This window comes from Panicum hallii, chromosome 4, assembly GCF_002211085.1.
Source record: "Panicum hallii strain FIL2 chromosome 4, PHallii_v3.1, whole genome shotgun sequence".
Classification (NCBI taxonomy): Eukaryota; Viridiplantae; Streptophyta; class Magnoliopsida; order Poales; family Poaceae; genus Panicum; species Panicum hallii.
Window position 1 is genome coordinate 17,909,312 of NC_038045.1, and position 22,976 is coordinate 17,932,287.

Below are 22,976 nucleotides of genomic sequence, written 5' to 3' on the forward strand. Positions count from 1 at the left end.
CCCGAGCGAGCGGCCGGCGCAGGGCGCGGGCGCGTGGCCAGGTGCGGGCGCGCGCGCGGGCAGCCAGGCGGCCCGGCGCGGACGGCCCGAGCGGCTGGAGGCGTAGCGCAGGGAGCGAGCCCGAGCGGCTGGAGGCGCGGCTCGCGAGCGCGCGGGGCGGCTGCGGCCCACGCGCGGGAGGCGCTGGCGGGGCTCGGGCGCTGAGCGGCCCGAGCGGGCAGCCGCGGCGTGCGGGCGCCAGCGCGGGGGCCGAGCCGGGCGAGCGGCGGGCCCAGGTGCAGCAGCTACGGCGCGGCGCTGAGCGGACGAGTGGGCGCAGGACAGTGGCCTAGGCGTGCGGAGCAGCGGGAGGCAGGCGCAGGCGGGCCGCGGGAGTTGGAGCGCAGCGGCGGCAGGCGGGCCCGGGGCGGCGGCCAGGGCGGCTAACAGCGCTGGCTCGGCCGGGCGGCCGCGGTAGGAGCTGGGCGACGGCTCGGCGCAGCACAGGAGGCACTGGTGACGCGGCGTGGAGGTGCACAGGCGTGGAGACGCACGGGAGCGAGCTGGCGCAGGCGGTTGCGGCGCGTGGGGTGGAAGTGAAGCGGAGCGGCTCGGGTGGCGAGGGCCAGTAGCGCGGGCGCACGGTGGGCATTGGTGGCGTGCGAAACGTGGCGCGGGAGCGCGCTGGCTCGGGTGCGGAGGCAGGCCGGGCGAGCGGAGTCGCGCGTGAGCCGAGCGCAGGAGCGGGAGCTAGAACGTAGCACAGTGGAAGCAGCGCGTCGGCTCGGAAGTGGCACGGGCTCAGGTGCGGGCAAGCCCGAGGCAGAGCGATGTCGGAGCAGAACGCGCGAACGGCTCAGGAGTGAGCTGATGCGGCGCGACGCAGGCGAGCACTGGCGTCAAGCGAGCACGAGAGCGAGAGCGACATGGTTTAGGCGATGCAGGAGCTCGTGTGCTGGAGAGCCGGTGCAGGTGCTGGAGCGGCAGGAATGTGAGCGGCACCGAGCGAGTGGCGCGAGCGTGCGCGCGGTGGCGTGCGGGCGTTGGTGGTGTGGGCAGCTGTTGAGCGGCCGGAGCAGAGCAGGCCTATGGGCATGAGCAGGTGATGTTGGAGTACGACGTGCCGAGCAACGGCACGCGCAGGAGGAGTTACGGTGGAGGGTTTCCGCGTGAGATGCACGAGGGGCAGCAAGCTGGAAGGAGAGGAGGCAAATCGAAGGTGACGATTACGGCAAGGCGAGTCGGAAGGAGGAGTTGTGAAGCGAAGGCGGCAGTTAGGCGTGAAGCTACGCGGGTGTGCCGGCCGTGTTTCAGTGGCACGCGTGCGTAAGCAAAAGAAGACTCAGCTCGTAAGCAGGAAAACCCTAGGGTTCGCGGAAAAGTCAATATAGCGAACCCGTTCGGCTCCATCATCTCGTCCCAGGGGCCCACGACATCCAGCAGCTCCTATTCCTCGTCGATCGCCGAGCAAGATCGCTAGTCACCACGGAGACTATTCCTTCGGCTATCTTCCACCCACGGCAACCATGCTCGGCAAGCCCCTTCGTCATCCACGGGATCTCGTCATCGTCGAGCTTTTCTCTTCGCCGATCCTATTCACCGCGGGAATTTACTTTCCGCGTGTTCTCCTTCATAACCAAGGCTACCCCAAGGTTTGCCCTAATCCACTGAATCTTTCTAATGCCGGCGATTCCTTTGCCGGAATATCGTCGTTAACCTCCTGTTATCTGTTTTCCCGGACCAGGGACTTGATTGCTATGTTTTAGAAAGTTCTAGGGTGTTCTTTGTAAAATTTCCAAAGCTTTCTGTATTTCAAATCGATGAACTTCTACATTTCATAGATTTTCGTAGGAAGTTCATGAAAAGGTAAAATCAATTTTGTTTGAAACTCTAAGTCAAACCCTACAAGTTTATGTTGTGATCTTGAATTTAAAATCTTGATTTGTGGTCTAGGTTAAATGTTAGGGAATGAGTGCTTTATTATACCTTGTGTTGTATGCATGTGTTGTAGCTGAATATAGATCATAGGATATATGTCTCAAGTGCAGATGTGTGATATCTAGTTAATCTTTTCATACGAGTGCTCTTATCCTTACCGTCAAGATGTTATCTTTGTCTTGATTGCCGTTTCCTTAAGATCCTTTTCGTAAAAGGATCCCTGTTAGTTTATGTACTTTTGTTGCTTAGCTTATACACCTCCGCGGCTATGCTTCAACATCGGCTATCAGTTCAGCCGCTAAGCATCCGTTTCCCTTGAGTCTAGGATGTTTCTGTGTAACAGCTGTCAGTCGATACTTCTACCATCGGCTAATTAGCTGATACGGTTGTTACCTTTCTAGTATCGGCTACTGTCGATACAATTCTTTTATCTGTCCTACATCGACTGCACAGAGTCGATGTATCAAAGGTATACACACAATCTTAGGGTTCTTGCCATCGACCGACCCAAGCCGATTTTGGTTGCTTTTCCATATCGGTCAAACACGGCCGATCGATCCTTAGTTTTCCCACCCTTATCTATACACTTCTATCAGTCGATTTATCAACTGAGAAATCGGCTACATATCTATCGGTTCTATACCCTTAACCATACCCCATCGGCTGTACGTCACTCAATAGTTGTGCTGGCGTAATCGAGTCGATACAACCACACTTAGTTACCTAGATAACACCTAAGCACATCTCAGTTAAGACAACTACTTTAGGAATCCTCCTTCTGTCAAGGTAATCGATGCTTTTATCGATCACCTAGGAAACCGATGCACCTTTCCATCGGCTAAACCTCTGTAGTTTCCAATCGACTCTATTGTAATCTTCAACGAATAGCCAATTCTAATTAGTTGTCCACCTACAGCTCTGTTTAAGTTTAACTTCAAATCTCTTGATTGTTATGTGAATAGTGTGTGATATGAGTGCTGGATTGCAATTGTATTGTGAAGTAGGATAGTTTCATATGCACACTTTGAATGTAATGTCGCATTGCATGTAGATACGATTACTTCAGCAACGGTACCTACGAGATCTCCCTGGAGTCTACAGAGGATTTTCCTGAAGATCAAGTGAACGTCACCAAGGAATTAACTGAAGCCCCGAACCAAAGTTCGGAAGATATTGACATTTCTGACCTCAGTCCCACCAGTAAAGGCAAGCCCCGGACATAAACCTTATTTTATTTATTCTACAATTTATATTATTATATCTATCTCTGCATTAAGTTCTTAGAAATTGCTTGAAACCCTAGTTGCATTCTCCTAGGAACCAATGTGATGGATACTAGTACTTGAGTCCGACTAACTGCTATGCTAATAGGGCCGGTAGAAGTCGGGTGATTTCCTGTCACTCGCGCGATATAGGAATTGTAATGTTACATTCCTGTTACCACTATAAGGATGCCGGACGGGAGTTTTGTGCGGTATCATGGTTGAGATGATACCCCGTCTGTGTTGATGAATCTGATAAGGTCGCAGTGTGTGGAAGTGCGGGTTAAGTGTTTGAAAGTACTAGCCACATGCCGTGAGTTATGGGTAAGCGGTAAGCCTAGTAGCCAATCGGCCCGAGGAGTGGACATACCTCCCACCACATGTATTTGGTTCTTTTGGTTACTTGGTTCGACTGGGGAAATACGTGTTGCAAGGGCAACCAGGAATACGGGTTTTGTAGTCGCGCTACAGACGTATGTCCTGCACACATTGGGTGTGCGTATGTTCCTGCGGTCGCTTGTGGTGGCTCTGATCCACGAGTCGGAATGAAAGGCAAACGGTTGCTTTGGAATGACCCTGTGGTGTTCCAAGCGTGTGTGTTAGGTTTACCTTGCAAGGTTAAATTCGATTCGAATCGTCCGCTTCTCACGAAGATTGAGACTGCTTGATCCCTTTTCCACATAGAGTAACAAGAGCAATATTATGGTTATCAAAGATGATGCTTGACCAAAGATTATACCATGCTTGCTTAGATATAGGTGCTTACTTAGAATGGATAATTAACTAGAATCTGAAAGCTAAAACTTGAAATTAAGGATCTACTCTTCGTTGCTTTTCAGCTGAAACTAAACCCAGAACCATTATAAGCTCTCATAAGTCTAGTTATGGGCTAAGTATACCCAATCCCGGGTAAGCCTTGCTGAGTATTAGTATACTCAGCCTTGCTAGTTATATGTTTTGCAGGTTATGTCTTGAAGACCCTACTTTTCCCTTGCCCTGGTCCTGTGCTCTTTCAGAAGGTTGGTCTGTGGAATGGGATCCGTCCCCGGCCAATACTGATGATCTCGAGTGATGTCGTGTCAAGGCTTAACATGACATCCGTCTTGACGACGTGTTGTAATCGTCGCGTATGTTTTCCGCTGCTAAAAATCATAGCTTAAACAGTTTGTATTGTTTTCTCTAAGTTTGAAACTTTGTACTACTTTTATAAACTCTTGTAATGTAATTCCCTATTATGTAACTTGTGATGGTGATTGTATCTCTGGACTCACCTTCGTGTGAGGTAACCTTATTGATCCTGTGTATCGGTGGTTTATCGGGACGTTACCCGACAGGCCAAGGGATTATACCGTTTGAAGCACGTTGGAGCCCTCGGGATTGGACTCGCGTACTTGAGCCGGTATAATTCAGATTGGTTCTGCCACAGACTACTCGGGAGATTTAAATGGCCTAAAAAAGAGCTCGACACAGCAATTTTTACACCGAATAAATTTTGGTGTCTTCACATTATTACTGAGTACTACTCAGTATCTTCACATTATGCTACATAATGTATGCATTGTCTTTTTTTAGATCAAGCTTCGGCAACAACCCTCCAGGCAGCACGGCGTGCCATCACAGTTCCGCTAGTTCCCAGGCTCGGGGGCTGGGCGATGCACACTTCTCGACATGGCTACTTCAGCTCTCCTAGCTCGTAAGCTTGGGAGCTGGACGCTGCAAAACTACTCGAAGACAACTCATATGAAGACTAAGAGTGCAGAGGAAAACCTAAGTCACCGCATGGTTAAATAAACCAGTGGGAGGCTCAATTTCACTGTGCAGAAGGCGTAGAGTTTTTCTCGGGATTTCAAAGTAACACCAATGCCACGATTCTTGGATCCTTTTTTCGAACCTAAGGGTTTTGGATTCAAGGCTCGGGGGCCGCAGGATACGTGTCATCGACTACTTATTTTTCGAATGTACTCAAAGGATAAGAAAAGAAGATTCAAGATTAATTTGACCCTCAGCTTGATTCTTCGATTCAACCTAAGGCTCGGGGGCTACTCCATATGGAGTGTGATTTTTCATCGCACCCCATACAAAAGAAGACTTGAAGCTATTCGGGGCATGAGCACCTCATAGCCTCGATACAACTAAGGAAGTACTCGAAGAAGACCTTCAAGACGGAGTTTCAAAAGAAGACGAAGACTACTTCAGAAGTACTCGAAATGCCTGCAGTACTCGGCTATGAAGAGCTCGGGGGCTTGTCAGGGATAGATCCCCTGGGTACCGCAAGGAGGCTACCCATGAGGAAAAAGAAGTCTGATTTCTACTAGGATTCCACTGTAATCCTATTAGGACTCATACCTTGTAATCCTACTAGGACTCCTACCTTGTAATCCAACTAGGAACCTCATCCCTTAGGATATATAAAGGAGGGCAGGGATACCTAGATAGGTAGAGAACCAACAGAGAGCAGCCAACAGGGAACTCAACACCCAAGAGTAGGGCACAATATACAATACCCCAAAATAGGATGTAGGGTATTACACTACTCTAGTGGCCCGAACCTGTCTAAATTTGTGTCTTGTGTCCTTGTGTTCACCTTCAAGTTCCAGATCCGGTGATCCCTCACCAAATAATCACCTACCTAAGGGTATCCCTAGGTACGCCGACGGTAAATACCGACACTTTTAGAGTTTAATAGTGCTGCGGAAAATAAGCGGAAGTTCTAACGATGATACAAGATATCATGATGAAGCCCGTACATGGCATTATTTAGCGTTATCATCGTTAGCTGGGGACACATCTCAATCCACCGACCAACTTGGAGAAAGAGTACACGGCCAAGTCAAACTAGCAACCATGTCCTCAAAGATCTGCCTGAAAATAAAGCCACGAGCAAGGTTGAGTATACTAATACTCAGCAAGGCTTATCCGACTAGTGATATATACTTAGCCGACTTCTAGACATGCAAGGTTTTTGGCTAAGGGTTGTTTTTGCCAAAAGGCATCTAAGAGTGAGTCCTTGCTTTCATGTTTTTAGCATCAAGTTCTAGTATATTAACCATTCTGGGTAAACAACTATCCAAAACACGCATGGTGGAAATAATTAATTGAGCATCGAACCAGATTAATCATCATCATTGTTTCTCTTCTTACTCTATGTGGTAAAAGGGTCAAGCAGTCCCAATGGCAACGAGAAACGGACGATTCGAATCAAATTTCTTAACCTTGCCAGGCAAACCTAAACACACATCACGTGGTTACTCCCAAAGTCATCATGCGACTTTTCCCCTTTATTCCCGTTTCGCGGAACAGTGCCACCGCCCTTGAGTACAGAGCTGCACTCTGCACTCACCATGTCCCGCATGCTAATGAAGTCAAGACGGTGGGGTGGTATGTTCCACGCCCCGGTTCAATCAAGTATTTAAGCTTACCGATTATCATATTCTCGGCATGTGGTTAGTACGTTCAAAAACTTAACCACCACTACCACACACTGGACCTTAGCATTTTCGCTAAACAGACAGGGCCTCAATCATCAATAGGAATATCGTAACATAGCTCCGTCCGTCGACCTTATAATTCCAACATAAGTAAAACAAGCAGCTCCTATATCTTGCGAGTCCTATTAGTATGGCAATCTAGCAACCGACACAGACTAGTGTTCATATCATAGGTACCTAGGATCATGCATCTAGGGTTTCAATCAACTCCTACAAACTTAATGCACAATACCATACGTACATCAAAGTTGCATAAGTTTAAAAATAGGGGTTATGCTTGCCTTCCTGAGTAGTGCTAGCCTTGGGCTCTTTCGAACTTTGGTTCGGGTCTTTAACAACTTCAGTTAGATTAACTTAAGCTTGGTGCTACTCACTCTCAGGCTCGGGCACCGACTTGTACATTCCGTCGGTGAGAGCAGTAGTGTCTACATGTAATGGATATGCATGAGTTATTTTGATGGTAAAGATTCATTGATTACTTCACTATAAAGTTGTAAACAAACAAAACTCAAGTTAATTTGTAAAATATTTCATTTACATTTACATGGGCAGTCATTTAGAGAGTAATAATTAACTTTGCTTACTTCATTAGGTGAAAAGGGTGTTTTCATAAGTTATTAACATGCATCCATTTTTCTTTTTCTCTACCCAACACAGGGCAACATGTGATACTCTTTAACTAAAGCTAGACATAGGTTCTATTATTAAAATTTTTATTCAGAGAACATTTCTTAGTGATGAACTTACTGTAAAAATTTCAGTCATTTTTATGCAGTAGAAAAGTCATGAAAAAATAAAGTAAACAGCTACTGCTAGAGTATGGATTAATTTATGAAGATCACACCATACAAGTAATGATGCTCAAACTTTTACAAAGAATGTAGCAACCTACAGAGACGCTACTGTGATTTTTTCAGATTTTATTGGGCAACTATCAGAGCACAAAAAATAGAACAAAACAGATCTATATTACTCAAGATTCATTTTTATTGGCAGTTCTACTAAGCATCTGACCATCAAACTTTTCTAGCGTCATTATCTACTCATATATAGCCTCTGGTAAGAGTTTCATATTTTTCCAAGCACAGGAACTATTTATAGTTATTTAATGCATATATTCATGGACAAAATCAAACGTGTATGCTAGATTGAAGTAACAAGTTCCAAACTTTTTCTGTAGCATCTATACAATAGGGTAATAATACTGTAGAATTTTCATCCTTAGCCTGGCTCTAGAACATGGTAAAGAAATAAATCTACCAATCTAGTGCATGAATCAAGATTTATAGCAACTATAGCTAGGAATCTGTTCGAATCTTAAACTTTCTACGCAAGGCTACTCATCTAAACACTAAGCCACTGCTCAAAAATTATGATCAGTACTTGCCTAGGTTAAAAGATATATTCATGAGTTAAATAAAATAATATTTATTCTAGAGCAAGATTTATGAAGAAAATCAAGATGTGCCTGTAATGAAAGTTGTAGGTCCTATTACAGGGAACTCAGAACATTTTAGTTTGTATTTGTTTGATTGTTCTATGATTTTTAGTGGATTTTACAAGTTGCAGATTCAAACCACATTACACAGTTTTGTGTCTTATGAACAGGTCCCTAGTTTCATGCATGGAGGACCCTAAAAAGAACTTGGCAATTGCAATGTAGTACCTGGGCGCGACTACCATGGTTGAGGTGAAAATTCCCGGCGAGGGAGTGCTCCTAGGCTGTGCAGCCTTCCCCCCTTAAAAAAAATCTCATCCTGAGATTCGGATAAGTATGTCTAGTGTGGAAAGTGCATGTACCTTTGGGCCAATTTAAAAAACCGTGGAAATTTTGATTTAGATAGCTTTCAGTTTCCCATGTGGCTTCCTCTTCGGTATGACCCGTTCCTTTTGATCAAGAATTTTGATAGGATATTCAATATAAGAGAGGTCTGGTTCTATCAATATTTCCTTTTGTTCAACAATTTCAGTCGGAACTCGAATACACTTCTTGAGTTGAGAGACATGAAAGATATCATGGATGGCTGCAAGTGGAGGGGTTCCGCATATCGGGGGGCTAATTTTCCTCTCACTCCAAACCTTTGCACACCCTTGGTTGGTGAAATCGGAAGGTAGACATGATCACCAACTTCAAATTGCAAAGGCTTTCTCCTTTTATCAAAATAGCTCTTTTGCCTAGACTGTGCAACTCTTAGATTTTCTTGTATTACTCTTACTTTTTCCTCTGCCTTGATTACCAAGTCTGGTCCAAATATTTTACGTTCTCCGGTTTGGGACCAACTCAAAGGAGTTCGATGCCTTCGACCATACAAGGCCTCAAATGGTGCCATTTTCAAACTGGATTGATAGCTATTGTTGTATGAGAACTTTGCTAGAGGTAAGCATTTGTCCCAACTTTTGTCATAATGGATGACACAAGCTCTAAGCATGTCTTCAAGTATTTGATTTGCTCTCTTTGTTTGCCCATCCATTTGAGGATGATAAGCTGAGCTTCGAATCAGTTTGGTTCCAAGAGAAGCTTGTAAGTGTTCCCAAAAATGTGCTACGAATTGAGCACCACGATCTGAAATAATCATCTTGGGTACTCCATGTAAGCAAACAATGCAATCGAGGTAAATCTCGGCATATTTCTTGGCAGTGTAGGTAGTGTGTACTGGAATAAAATGTGCCATTTTTGTGAGTCTATCCATGATAAACCATATGGAATCGTGCTTTTGGGAGATGTTGGGCAATCCAACAATAAAATCTATACTTATGTCTTCCCATTTACATGATGTTATAGGCAAAGGTTGAAGTGGCTAGCTTTTACTCTCTGACATGTGTCACATTCTGAGATATATTTAGCAATTTCTCTTTTCATTCTAGTCCACTAGAAGTTTTGCCTAAGATCTTGATACATTTTGCTACTGCCTGGATGAATAGAGAATTTGGAAAGGTGGGCTTCGCCAAGAATTTGCTTCTGGACTGGGTGTATTCCTGGGAAGATAGGTAAAGAGTAGTGGCTCCGTGACTGGTTGAATTTATTTTCACAGCTCGGGAAGAAATATCTAATGTAACTATCGGTGTTTTACCGCCTGCCCACCAAGGGGTATACCCGAGGTGGTAAGTTTTAGGTAGGGTGACGCCGAGATCAGGAACTTGAAGGTGCAAGCAACACAAGGGTTAGACAGGTTCGGGCCGCGATGTGCGTAATACCCTACGTCTTGTTTGGTGGTTTGTATTGCCTTGGGTGTTGATGTGTTTGAGGGGGTCCCTGCCTACCCTTATATATCCGGGAGGATAGGGTTATATGAATCCTAGTCCAACACTAGCCTAGGAATCGTACTCGAGTACAACTTGAGTAGCTTCCTTCTACATCGGCTAGTCCTACTTCGCATGCGAGTAGAATACAATACAGATAAGGTATAAGACATGTCCTATCGCCTATTCCTGTGTGAACTACGTTATGTACGCAGTCCCGTAGTCCCGGGTCTGACAAGCCCCCGAGCTCTTCGTAGCTGAGTACTGCAGGCTTCCCGAATACTTCCGAAGTAGTCTTCGGCTTTCTTTTGAAGCTTCATCTTGAAGTTCTTCTTCGAGTACTTCCTTATCTGCATCGAAGCTATGAGGTGCTCATGCCCTGAATTACTTCTTTGGTATGGTGTGCGATGAAAAATCGCACTCCATATGGAGTAGCCTCCGAGCCTTAGGTTGAATCGAAGAATCAGGTTGAGGCTCACATTAGTCTTGAATCTTCCTTGCTTACTCTTTGAATATATTCGAAAAATAAGTAGTCGATGCCACGTATCTCGCAGCCCCCGAGCCTTAAATCCAAATCTCTCAGGTTTGGAATAAAGGATCCAATGGTCGTGGCATGCAGTGAGAAAATGTTCCCTTGGGAAATAATTGGTGTGATGGTACAGATGATGGAAGTTAGATTTGGAATTCGAAAAACCCTTTTTTTCGGGACAATTAACCCTGAAAAAATGATTAATCAAATAATTTATCTAAAAATCCACCAAATGACCCCTCATCTTCCGAATATTCCCTGTAACAACTCTTCAACTTCGGCTGCTGGTTATTTAACCCCACTTTAACCTAAAGAAAAACCCGTGGTTCCAATCTTCAATCCGCCGAGAAATTTCCGAATCCCCAATCAAATTCATGCTCTGCCTTCACCCCCTTGAACAAGCCCCAATCTAGCCAAAGCTCACCACCCCTTCACTGCAGCCTCCAAGCGCACGCGAGTAAAGTAGCTCGTGGCAAACAGATCTAGAATTATGCCCAAGAGATCCAACGAGAAAGATGGGAAGGGGAAGGAATTGGAGCTGCCTTCTGGGGAGTGGACTTACAATAAGTGCTCCAATAACGACCTCCTGCGTCTTGTTTCTGAGGGTTTGCTTCAGGACAAAAATCTCGTTAACTGGCGCCCTTCTTTTCGCCAAACTCTTCCCATGGAGAATGTAGATGAAATCATCTCATTCTACCATTTCTCTGAACAAGGTTTAGCTCTCCCCACCTGTTCCTTCTTCCGTGGCCTTCGTTACTTCTACGGGCTTGAGTTCCATCATCTCAACCCGAATTCTATCTGCCACATTGCTATTTTCATCCATTTTTGTGAAGCTTTCCTCGGAATTGAACCCCATTGGGATCTTTTCCGCTATCTTTTCCGGGTAAAGCCGCAACCCACCTCCAAAAATCCATCCGTTGTAGGGGCGCCGGCATTCAGCTTAGGCAACATGCTGGTGATAGATATCTTTCCAACAAATTCCCCTCCAACATCTCTGGATGGAAAAACCATTGGTTCTATATTGAAAACCATGTCCCCAACTCCATGAAAGGTCGGGCAAGCCCCCTGTTCTGCGGCCGGAGTGGAACACCGAGCTCGCCTAGGGGGACATGGACCTAGTCGATGAGCTGCTTGCTCTCATAGCAGCCCATAAGGAAATAGGAGTGACCAGCGCATCAGTAATGTTTTCCTTCTTCAAACGCCAAACCTAGCCAATCCAGCAGCGCTATACCCTAGGCTTCGAGTACATGGGTACTGAAGACCCATCTCGGATGTGCGCAGAGGAGTTGAACGACGATGCCGCGCTCATCTGAGTCAAGTGGGTGCTGCTAGATGTCAACATGGTGCCCTACATCCCGGAGCTGTTCTCAGCGCAAAATCCTCCAGAGCCGGTAAGGTTTCGACTTCTTGGCAAAATTTTCGTTGTTTTGGAACTTCTGCTGACTTAAAATCCTCTATAGGGACACACGGCATTGTATCGGAGTTATCCGCCACAAGCCGACATCCCCCAACCACACCACCTTCTTCCCAGCGCCGCAGCTGAAGCAAAAAAGTCTCAATCGTCTGATGATCAGACCGGCGGCGAGACAACTGAAAGCGAGATCCCCCGGCAGAGAGGGCAACCGAAGGGAAGGCGAACAAGAACAACTCCCCCGGATCATCCGTGGAGTTGGTGGAAGCCTTGCCATCAGTCCGTCGGGGTCGTCGGGTGGTGCGCAAGCGTAAAGCCAACGTAGTCGAACCCACCAGGTATGGGGCCGCCATCTTGTAGAATTATCAAGTCTTGTGTTTGTTGGATGCTAACTTTGTCTGTGTTGCAGTCCTTCTTCCTCTCCTCCCGACCCCAAGCACCGAAAGATGGTCGGGACCGCGTTTGCTGGGGATGATGTTCCAGTAGGAAACTCTGCAGAAACTGCTAGGACGGACCCGTCGACTACATCTGCAGGAGTCGTAACCATTGCTGTGGCGGGTACCTTGCCGGGGCATCCAGCGCCCTCGGCTGGTGTGACCCCACCACCGGCAATGAGTACAGTGGTTGTAAAACCACGGGCACTAAGACTGAAGAAGTCTGGCGTAAAGAAAGCCGAACTGTAAGTGCAGCTCCTTGGTCATAATGTATCATTTTTTCTTTCGACTATTTTGATGATATATCTGACTCTGCTATGTTAGGACTTCATCTGCTTTGGGGTTGGATGAGCCAGAGCCTCTCTCGGCTACTCCAGCCCCCAAACCACCAGCCGCCAGCCCCCGAGTAACCCTGTGCAGAGCCATCCAATTCATCCCCAAAATAATGTCCATGCCTTCCAGTGCCAAAAGGATAAGCTCGGTTTTGATAGTTTTACTACCCAACTTGATCGGTACATGCCTTATGGTTTGGTTAGAAGCAATTTTACCACCCGGTGTTGATATCATGTATGACCCTTTTGTGTGGCAAAAATCCAGTCCCAATTTTGCACCTAATTTTTTACTAATAAAACTATGTGATGCACCGAAATCAAATAATATAACTGCAGGCTTGTTGTGGATAGAGAATGTACCCGACATCACTGGTGCACCTTCTGGAAGATCAGCAAGTGTAATGAAATTGATCCTTCCCTACTGAACTTGAACAGTCTGTCTTTTTCCCTTGTTCTTACTGTTCTGATTAGAACCTTGCCCCTGATTTGGCTACCTAGGCTAGGGGCATTCTCATGCAAAGTGGCTAGAACTTCCACAATTAAATCAACGATTTGCGTGGACGAGCTGGCTGCTGAGCAATCAGCCTTGGGCCAGTCTGCTAAGGCATAGGGGGTCATGCAATGCGCTGCTGTTGTGGGGGCTTGAAAACCCAATGCCCTTGTTGAGGGGCCTTCTGAGGAGCTTTAGAAGTAGCATTCTGCACCAAACGATACCTTTGTGGCGCAGCCCTAAAGGGTCCAGCTGGTGCCTTCCCTTCTTTTGGGCTCGGTGAGTCATGATGCAATCTTCCTGAGTGATGGCCAAGTTAACCAGCTCATTATAAGTGTCCACCTTGATAGGGTTCAAGCGATCCTTGAGTTTGGTACTAATGCCTTGGAAGCGATCAAGCTTCTTAGCATTGGTGTCAGCGTGATAGCCCACATACTGAAAAAGGTTATTGAAACCTGGGCATACTGGAGTATGGTGCGGGTACCCTGAGTGAGAGCCAGGAATTCATTCAATTTCCTTTCCATGAGCCCTTCTGGAATGTGATGGGCTCTGAATGCATACTTGAATTCGTCCCAAGCGACAACATGATCAACTGGGAGCATGGCAAAATAGTTGTCCCACCAAAGGCACCCGGTACCGCGAAGTTGTTGCGCAGCAAAATGGGCCTTATTTGCATCGGAACATGGCACCACAAGTAGAGAAAACTTCGACTCGATTGTGCGAATCCAAGTGTCTGCATCCAAGGGATCCTCCATCTTGTGAAATAGAGGGGGCTGAGTGCCCAAGAAGTCTTGGTAGCCAGCAGCCTGAGGTTGGTGGACATTGTGCCCATGTCAAACCTGATTTAAGAAAGGAAATGAATGCATCTCATATGTGCATCAGGATCAGGTTCACACATATATGATAGACGATACAAGTGTATATCCAAAACAATGTCATAACAAGTGAGAATATTAGAATAATTTATTATATGACCGAAAGTCTTAATCTTAAGCAACAAATAAACGTTTGTAACTAGCAGCGGAACTTCAACTTCATAGGCAGATGACTGGGAGACATACGTCTAGAACTCCTCAAAATCTTCAGGGTACTCCGGACAGTTATCTTGTTCTGAGCAGTATTGGTTTTAATAAAGCAAGCGTGAGTTCACTTATGGTTGGTACTCAGCAAGTGGAGTAAATTATATGACATGCAAAGCCAAATTCAAGGAGTAGCTGACATGGTTTGACTATGATAAGCACTTTTAGTTGGTCAAGTTTTATTTAGCAAGCATTAACTAAGTATAAGTATATACCAAAACCCTTAAATAGAATAAAAAGAGATAAGTAACAACAACATAAGTAAAGAACATCAATTTAGATCATCTTCAAGTTCAATTATCGTGTGAGGGTCCAAGCCGCTCTTAACCGTGACCACGGCTGATATATCAGTTTTCACTCTGAAAAAGTTGTACACTTTACCCACAACTCGTGTTTCCCTTGATGCCCGAGTTTTTAAGGCCCTTAAACACTTCCAAGGTGAGTGGTAAGGATTCACTATGAGACCTTTACAAAGATTCCCTAACTTGCAACGCCCCTAATAAGGCGGTACCTTAGCCAAGGACCATAAACAAAGCCTCCAAGAGGACCGGGCTATACCCCATCAACGCACTCCCCTCTTGCCCTTTCGATAAGATCATTACAAGTTAAAGTGACCAAAGCCATGTAGTATTGTGGTTGCACTGTTTTCCTAGGTGGTTCTCCATGTTCCAATTTATGCAATGATCTTATAGGTATCACCATAAAGGTATTCCAGAACATGAAGTAAAACAAGTGTAGCATAGTTTCCAAGTTAACCAACCATAAACCAAGTAGAAGCAACAAGCATAGCTACAACATAAAGTAAACAACCCAAGTTTAATCAAGGAAGTTCAATCGAAAACTAGGCATATCCTTAGTTTGTGTCACATCCGATTTTAAGGACAAAACCGAATACATAACTATATGTATGCTAGGATCAAGTTCCATACATATAGTGACTTCATCAATGAATAATCAGCAATAGTATCACGCAAAGAGAATTAAAAGACTATAAAGATTATCAGAGTTATACAGCTTATCCTAGAAACGAAGACTCCAAACTTCACAGGCAATCGATCGAGGGTTGCGTAGGCCTAGAACTCAGCATCATTTTCAAAAGACTTCACATCACTTTCTCCTCTGAGCAGCAATTATAACAAGCGTAAGTACACTTATAGTTGGTACTCAACAAGTGTTGGGAATTATATGACTTGAAGGCCAAAAGCAAGGAAAGGCTGACTGACTTACTGCGATAAGTAGTTTTAGTTGGTCAAGTTTTATTAGCACGTGATTACTAAGATATAAGTTCATACCAAAACCCACATTAAAAGAAATAGAACAAGTGTAATAGAAACATAACCATAACCATAAACATGGTCCACGATTTAATTCATCTTTAAGTTCAATTATCTTATAAGGGTCCAAGCCGCTCTTAACCATGAGCACGGCTGATATATCAGTTTTCACTCTGCAGAGGTTGTACACTTTACCCACATTTCGTGTCTCCCAATTTGCCCGAGGTAGCTAGCCTCTTAAATACTTCCGAGGTGAGTGGCAAGAGATTCACTACGAGGTCTTTACAAAGATTCCCTAACTTATGACAATCCGCTAAGGTTTCAGGCCGCAGTGGTCATAACCCTCCCTAACGAGGAAGACGCCTTAACCAGGATCATATCTAAGCCTTAAAAGGACCAAGCTATACCCCATCAACGCACTCCCCTCTTGCCCTTTCGGTAAGATCATCACAAGCTAGAGTTTCTAATTAATTAGCTAAGACCAGAGCCATATGGTTTTGCGGTAAGATCATCACAACACGAAGAGCATGAACATGGATAAAACAGGTGTAACATCATCATTGTTGTCATCATGGTTATATATTATTCCCAAACTAGAATCAGTTATAGCAACTAAGCAATAGCTACCCAACATAAAGGTAAAACCCAGGTTGACAAGGAATGATCATAAAGATTAGGCATAACCTTAGTTAGGATCCATCAAAATTAGGACACATGCATGCATATAGAAAAAGTTATATTTATTGTGATTATTGGGACAAAAGAATAATCAAGCAAACACTTGACTTTCTTTTAGAGAATAGCTGCTCAGAGTCTTCAACTGTTGTTCTTGAAACTCTAAATCTTCAAAGCTCTTGGATCACGCTCCATCTAACGTCACACAAGTATCGGACTAAGCACAACAACAAACAAACAAACAAAGAACTAAGAACAACACACCAAATGAAAGAAAGCTTAAAAAAGAGCGTACTAAAGGATAGGGCTCATTGCTACGGTCAAGAGGGCGCAAGAAACACGGAAAATGAAGCTACGATAGAAAAGAGACAACTATCTGAAGATTTATGTTATAAAAGAGACAAAAGAACAATAAGCTTCATTTATTTTAATTTAGAAAACTAATGTAAAGGATATTTTGAAAGAAATATATAGATTACTATTAGCTCATATTATATTTGCATTATAAAAACAAAGTAGAACTTAGTCCAATTTTATTTATAATTGTCTAGGTATAAATTACACTAGTTAAATAATTAATTAGCGAAGAAGTTGTGAGAACATCTAAACGCATAACTTCATATGATTTGTGTTGAACTAACTAATTATAATTAAAACACAATTATGCTGGTATTAATCAAGTTATATTAATTAAGAAAACCGGAGTATAGGTCTAATTGGATTTTAATTGGGAAAACTAGATGAGAGGTCATTAATCAAATTAAATCTATATTTAATTTTAAAAATAGGAACTATGGTATAACAACACTACTAAATGATAGCTTAGGGTTTTAAAAGACTAACGCAAAAAGAATGGATCAAAACGGATCTAAAACTCGGAAACTACGCATGAAACAAAGTTGCAAGGACCTATACGTGATTAGCTATAGATCTGGAGGGCTACCAGCAAAGAATTGATAGACACAGAAATAGTGCCCACAAATTAGGAAAAGTTTAGGGTTAGATCTGAAAAAGACCACGGGTGGGGCTGGGTTGAAAAGATGCAATAGATCCAAGGGGTTTTCTACGAAGTTTGGATGATACAGAAAAATACACGATAATTACAGATTTCTCCAGGAGCTAATCTGTAAAAGCTTCACAGCACAGCCATGGTGGCTGCTGGCTACTATTTTGCAGATTCCTGACGTTCTAGGGCACGGGAGATTGCAAGGAGCGGGGCAAAGGAAAGACGACAATGAGGGAATTCGATTTTGGGGCTTACCAGCGGCGGGGATTCACCGAGGCCGGAATCTGGCCAGCAAGGGGCGGCGGCGGTCTATACGAAGACAGCGGCGCTCTGCTGATGGTGGTGCTCGAGAGAGAGGGTGATAGGGAGGCCCACGAGCAGGAGGACGGTGGCGCTGTAGGAGAGGCGCAGCTGGTGGCGGCGCACAGGGGCAGGGGTGCAGGCAGCAGGGGCGGTGCTGGGGGAGAAATTAGGGCTCGGGCTCCTAGTGGCGGCGCACGCTCGGGAGAAGTGCGCAGGCAGCAGGGGCGTGAGGGCAGTGCATAGGGGGCGGTGTCACTGGCTTGGGCGACGAGAGGAGGGAATGTGCGCAGGGGGTGCGAGACAAGGGCTCAGGGGCGGCGGCGCTATCGCAGGCACACGAGACACGAGGGGGGAACGCGTCGGGAGCAGGGTGCTCAGCCATGTTTTGTAGGGGTTGGTAACCTAGCTTGGCGTGCTGCGCGCGTCCAGAATGGCGGTGCACGGGAGAAACGAGATTGGGCTGACCAACAAGCCCCACAGGTTAGCGAGCAAAGAGAGGAAGGAAGAGGTAAAGGAGAGAGGAAATGAGAGTGGCCGAGCGATTTCGGTTCTGGGCTGAAACAGGTTCGGGTGGAGGCTGAACATGAAAACATGCTGACAATTTTGATTGAACACGAACGTGCTATTCAAGAATGTGAAATAGAAAAGAGAGAGAGAGATCAGGCTGGGTCATTGGCAGATTAGTTCAGGACCTTGCAGTGGCGATTCTGGTTATCAGAACTGGTAGTTCGCTAGCTTCAAATGAGCAATCAAACTCCAGGATAGAAAGAGAAAGGGAAGCGAGGGGGTTCGCCTAGGTTTCCTCAAAGAGAAGCTTCTAGTCTATTTTCTGGATGAAATGCGACACACGACGAGATAGTGGTGGTGACCGAGCTGAAGCTCGCACGCGGCACGTTTGTAAGGTTTAAGGCGGAATAGATCCAAAATAAGTTGAATCCAGTTCAAGATGAAAATAAAATGAATTCATTTTCCAGAACATATTTGCAAGATTAAAATAAATCTAAAAAAGTCCAGTTAAATTTTTTAAACCATGAAAAATATATCTAGAAGAATCCCAAAAATTCAAAGGAAAACTCTGGAGGTAATTTGGGACACGAGGAATCCAAATAAAATATTTGGAACATAAAAAAAGATTTTAGAGCCTTCCAAAAAAATGGATCTAGCTCTAGGATAAATGAGAATAATTGCTAGAAAAATCTTTAAAATTCTTGAAAAAACCTATTAATAGATGAACACATTCTAAAAAATACTCACATCCTAAAATTAAATATTTTAGGGTGTGACAATTTGGGATCCATCATATTATAGACACATGCATGCATATAAAGTAAATATCTATATTTAGAAAGTTATTAGGGCCGGAATATGATCAAGGATCACTTGCCTTCCTCAAAGCACTGCTGCTGCTCAGGGGTGCCTTCAAAGCCTTGCCCTTGCGGTCCCTCAAACTACGCACCGTCTATTGCATCACACAAGTACATACAAGCAAGCAACTACAAAAAATAAGAAACAATACACCAAAGCTACTGTACATGTCATGAGGATAGCACGAGCGCAAAAATTGATGAAAAAGGAGTTAAAACGGAGAAGTTATGGCTAAAATATGGTTCCAGGGGCTCATTCATAAAAGATTTGAAACTAAAAGGGTTCTGAACAAAGAAATCGAGGGCTAAAACATAAATAAACCTTAAATCTAGGATTTAGATTTAGAAACAGAGGGGCTAGAGATGGAGGGTTCTATTTTAGAAAAGATTAGGGGCTAAAACAGAAGAAAAAGAATCCACTTGTAAATACTTTTGAACTATGGTGGAGTGCAGGTTGATTTTGGTAAAACTTAGGAGCTAATTTGCAAAAGGGCCTAGGGTTGACCGGTACGGGGTAGGGCTAACCGGGGTAGATCGGATCTAGGCCATCTAATCTAAATCGGATGGCCGGGAGCGGCTGGCGACGCTCCACGGACGGTTTCATGCGGGGAAAGCCGAGAAGAGAGAGCACGGGATGGAGAACGCATTTGGGGGCTTTGGATAGGGCGATGGGGGCCAAGGAAGGCGGACGGCGGCGAGACGCGGCACGGTGGCGAAAGCGAGCGATTGCGCGCGCGAGGAGGCAGTCTAGAGAGCGAGAAAAGGCCAGCGGGGATGCTTACCACTGCGCGAAGCTCCTGCGGCGCTTGCTTGATGGCAGAAGGTAGCAGAGCGGTGGCACATCGATGAACCTGAGCTCAACGAAGGCGGCAGCGCAAGCGAACTAGGGTTTGCGGTGAAGCAAGAGGCGGCAGCTACTGCTTTGATGGGTCAAGGGTCCTAGCGGCTGCTATTTATAAGGTCAAGGGGGTGGTGGCAGCCTTGCATGCGGGCCAAGTACGGCGAGGGGGCGGCGCCTTAGTCGGATTTGGGATCGAACCCGATTCTGGCTCGAGGTAGGGGATGAGCCCAACGGGCGGGGCCTGCCTGGTGGTGAGAGAGAGGAAGAGGAGAAGAGGGGGAATGGGTTGGGCTGCTGGATCGGGAAAGGAGGGGGCGAAGTGGCAGGCTGGGCCATCCGGGAGAGAAGGAAAGGTAGGAAAAAGAGAGGGGGGTGAGGGAGGTGGGCCGGGCCAAACGGAGAAAGAGAGAGAGAGAGAGAAAAAGGTGAACGCAAATGCATTTGAATTTAAATCTGGAATTTAAATTCAAATGAAAGATAGGCAATAAAATAATGCAGTGCGGCATGAAAATGCATAAGGCCTATTTTCCTTATATTTCTTTTTATGGCTAAGTAAATTATTTATAATTCACGATCAATATTCTAAAATCAAAAGAAATTGAATAAAAACCTTATGGATCCTGAAAAATCTAGCAAAATTTATTTAGATTCCTGATTTGAAAATTAGGGTGTTACAACCCACCCCGCTACTGCTGGAATTACTAAAACGCTTGCTGCCCTTGAACAAGCTGGAGGAGCAACTTGGTCGGGGCTGCCATAACTTTAACCATGTTGGGCGGTGGTGGCGGCTGCTGCGGTTGTCAGATACCACTAGCACCAAGACTGCTCGGGGTGTTGCGGGTCCCTTGAACCATTTGCAATGTGCAAATTTTTTATTAATTTAGGAATCCACAATACCTTCAAGGCTAAGTGGCATAAGTGCTGAAGATTTAGAACTCAAGGACTCATAGATAAACTGTGGGCAGAATACTGCTGGTTGCAAGAAAATTCGTAACTCCCAATTTGTTCATCTAAACTCTTACATATTTTGGTAGTGACTAGGAAATTTAGTGTCCTACAACTTTGTTATTCAACTCAGAGTCGATGGTAATATGGTTAATAAATTCATTCTTGGCTTCTTCTATTTTTGGCTGTTTTTAGCAGGCTGTGCTATAGTATTTTGCCTATAACTCTGACTATGGGAGTCCAATGGTGCTGAAAATTTATCAGTCATTAGTTCAAGCAACTATAACTGCTTCGACTACATCTCCGACCACTATGACTACATCTCCGACTGCTTCAACTACACCTCTAACTACTACGACTACATCTCGACTACTTTGACTATATCTCCAACTGCTTCAACTACATCTCTAGCTACTGTGACTACATCTCCGACTCCTACGACTACATCATCGACTACTTCGACTACTTCAACTATATCTCTTACTACTACGACTATATCTCTAATTGCTTCAACTATACCTCCGACTACTACGACTACATCTTCGACTACACTACATCTTTGACTACTTCAACTGCATCTCTAACTGCTTCAACTACATCTCTGACTACTACGACTATATCTCCGACTGCTTCAACTATATCTCCAACTATTACGACTACGTCTTTGACTATACTGCATCTTTGACTACTTCGACTATATCTCCGACTACTTCAACTACATCTCGGACTACTACGACTACATCTCCGACTGCTACGACTACATCTTCAAATACTTCGACAACATCTTCGACTACTTAGACTGCATCTCCGACTACTACGACTACAACTTCGACCACTTCAACTACATCTCCGACTACTTAGACTGCATCTCCGACTACTACGACTATATCTTCGACCACTTCGACTACATCTCCAACTGCTTCTCTAATTTAGCAGTTTTTCAGTGGACAGAGAGCTAGTATATTGATCACTAGGGAAAATATACTCAGCCAAAAATTACCAAATTTGAATAGTAGCTGATTGAGTAAGTTTGCAATAAGTTTGATGTTGAACACTTCTGCAAAAAACATAACTAAGAAGGTTTAAAGATTTTTTTTGTAACAGGAGTGCTCAAAACAGGCAGAAAACTGAGGTGTGGAAGTTTCTAGAGTTTCCCATCGAGTACTAGTCCAAAAATTCTCAAAATTTAGCAGTAGAAAGGCGAAAAAATTGAAGCACCTTCCCTGTTGAGCTTTTCTTCAGATAAGATCATTTTCTCAGCGTAATTAATTCCTCTATCTAGATATGATAGAAAAAATAGATTTCTAGATAGCCCTTAAGTGAGTGCTCAAACGTGCTATAGTGCAACTTACTCCCTTATAAACCCAGGATAATGTTTCATTCAATTTTCATGTATGATCATGATGCATGCACGTCCTATTCGTCCTCACAAAGCAAAACGATTGCCAAATAGCTTTAGTCTTACGTGGTTAATTTCGATGGCATATATAATACGTCTCTTCTTATATTAACTAGCTTAATGTAATCGCGGTTAGTGTACCTGCAGAAGATTGACAGAATATAACATTGAACCTTTCATGCCAGCACTCACGAAAGCGTCCCCATACATTACCGCTCACTGTAGTAGCGGCATCCATACGTTCGACATTTGATGGACAGTGCCTCATAAGTTACCGTGATAACGTATTCACTTCCCATACAAATTGCCTTACAGAATGTTTGTACGTTGAAGCCACCATCGTGCAACATATTTTACTCCCAATATAATCAATGAATAGTTGGTATATTGCAAGCACCTCAAGTAAACCACTGCTTGAGGGCAGCATTCAGTTCGCGTCACTAACGTGAGGGTCAAACTCTCTGAGTTGACTAAGGATCCTTAACTTCTTATCTTACCGTAGATTCGTCGTTACATAATTTAAAGGTTGATTGTGCATAAAAGTAAGTTTTGACAGAAAGTAATGCGCTAGAAGTTAGTTAAAATAAACATAAGTTAGACATGCACCTAGTCACATGCCCATAATCGCCTAGGGCTTTACGAACTAGGCGTCATCCTTAACGAACCAACACATTTTTGCAAATGCAAAATTTGTTGTCAAGTTTTAAGAAAACTAGTTTTTAAGGCTCGTTATACTCTATGGTGTATGCATTTCGGCTCTGATACCAGCTGTGGCAGAACCGCTCGAATTAATCCAGCTTAAGTACGCTAACCATCACCATAGAGGCAATCCGGGATAACACGCACTTAAAACGGAGTAAAACGACAGTCTGTCGGGTAACATCCCGATGCAACCACTTGAATTTCGATCGAAACAATGCGTACATACAACCCAGACGAAGGTGAGCCCAGAGATTATAACGATCCAAAAATTTTACATTCCAGAGT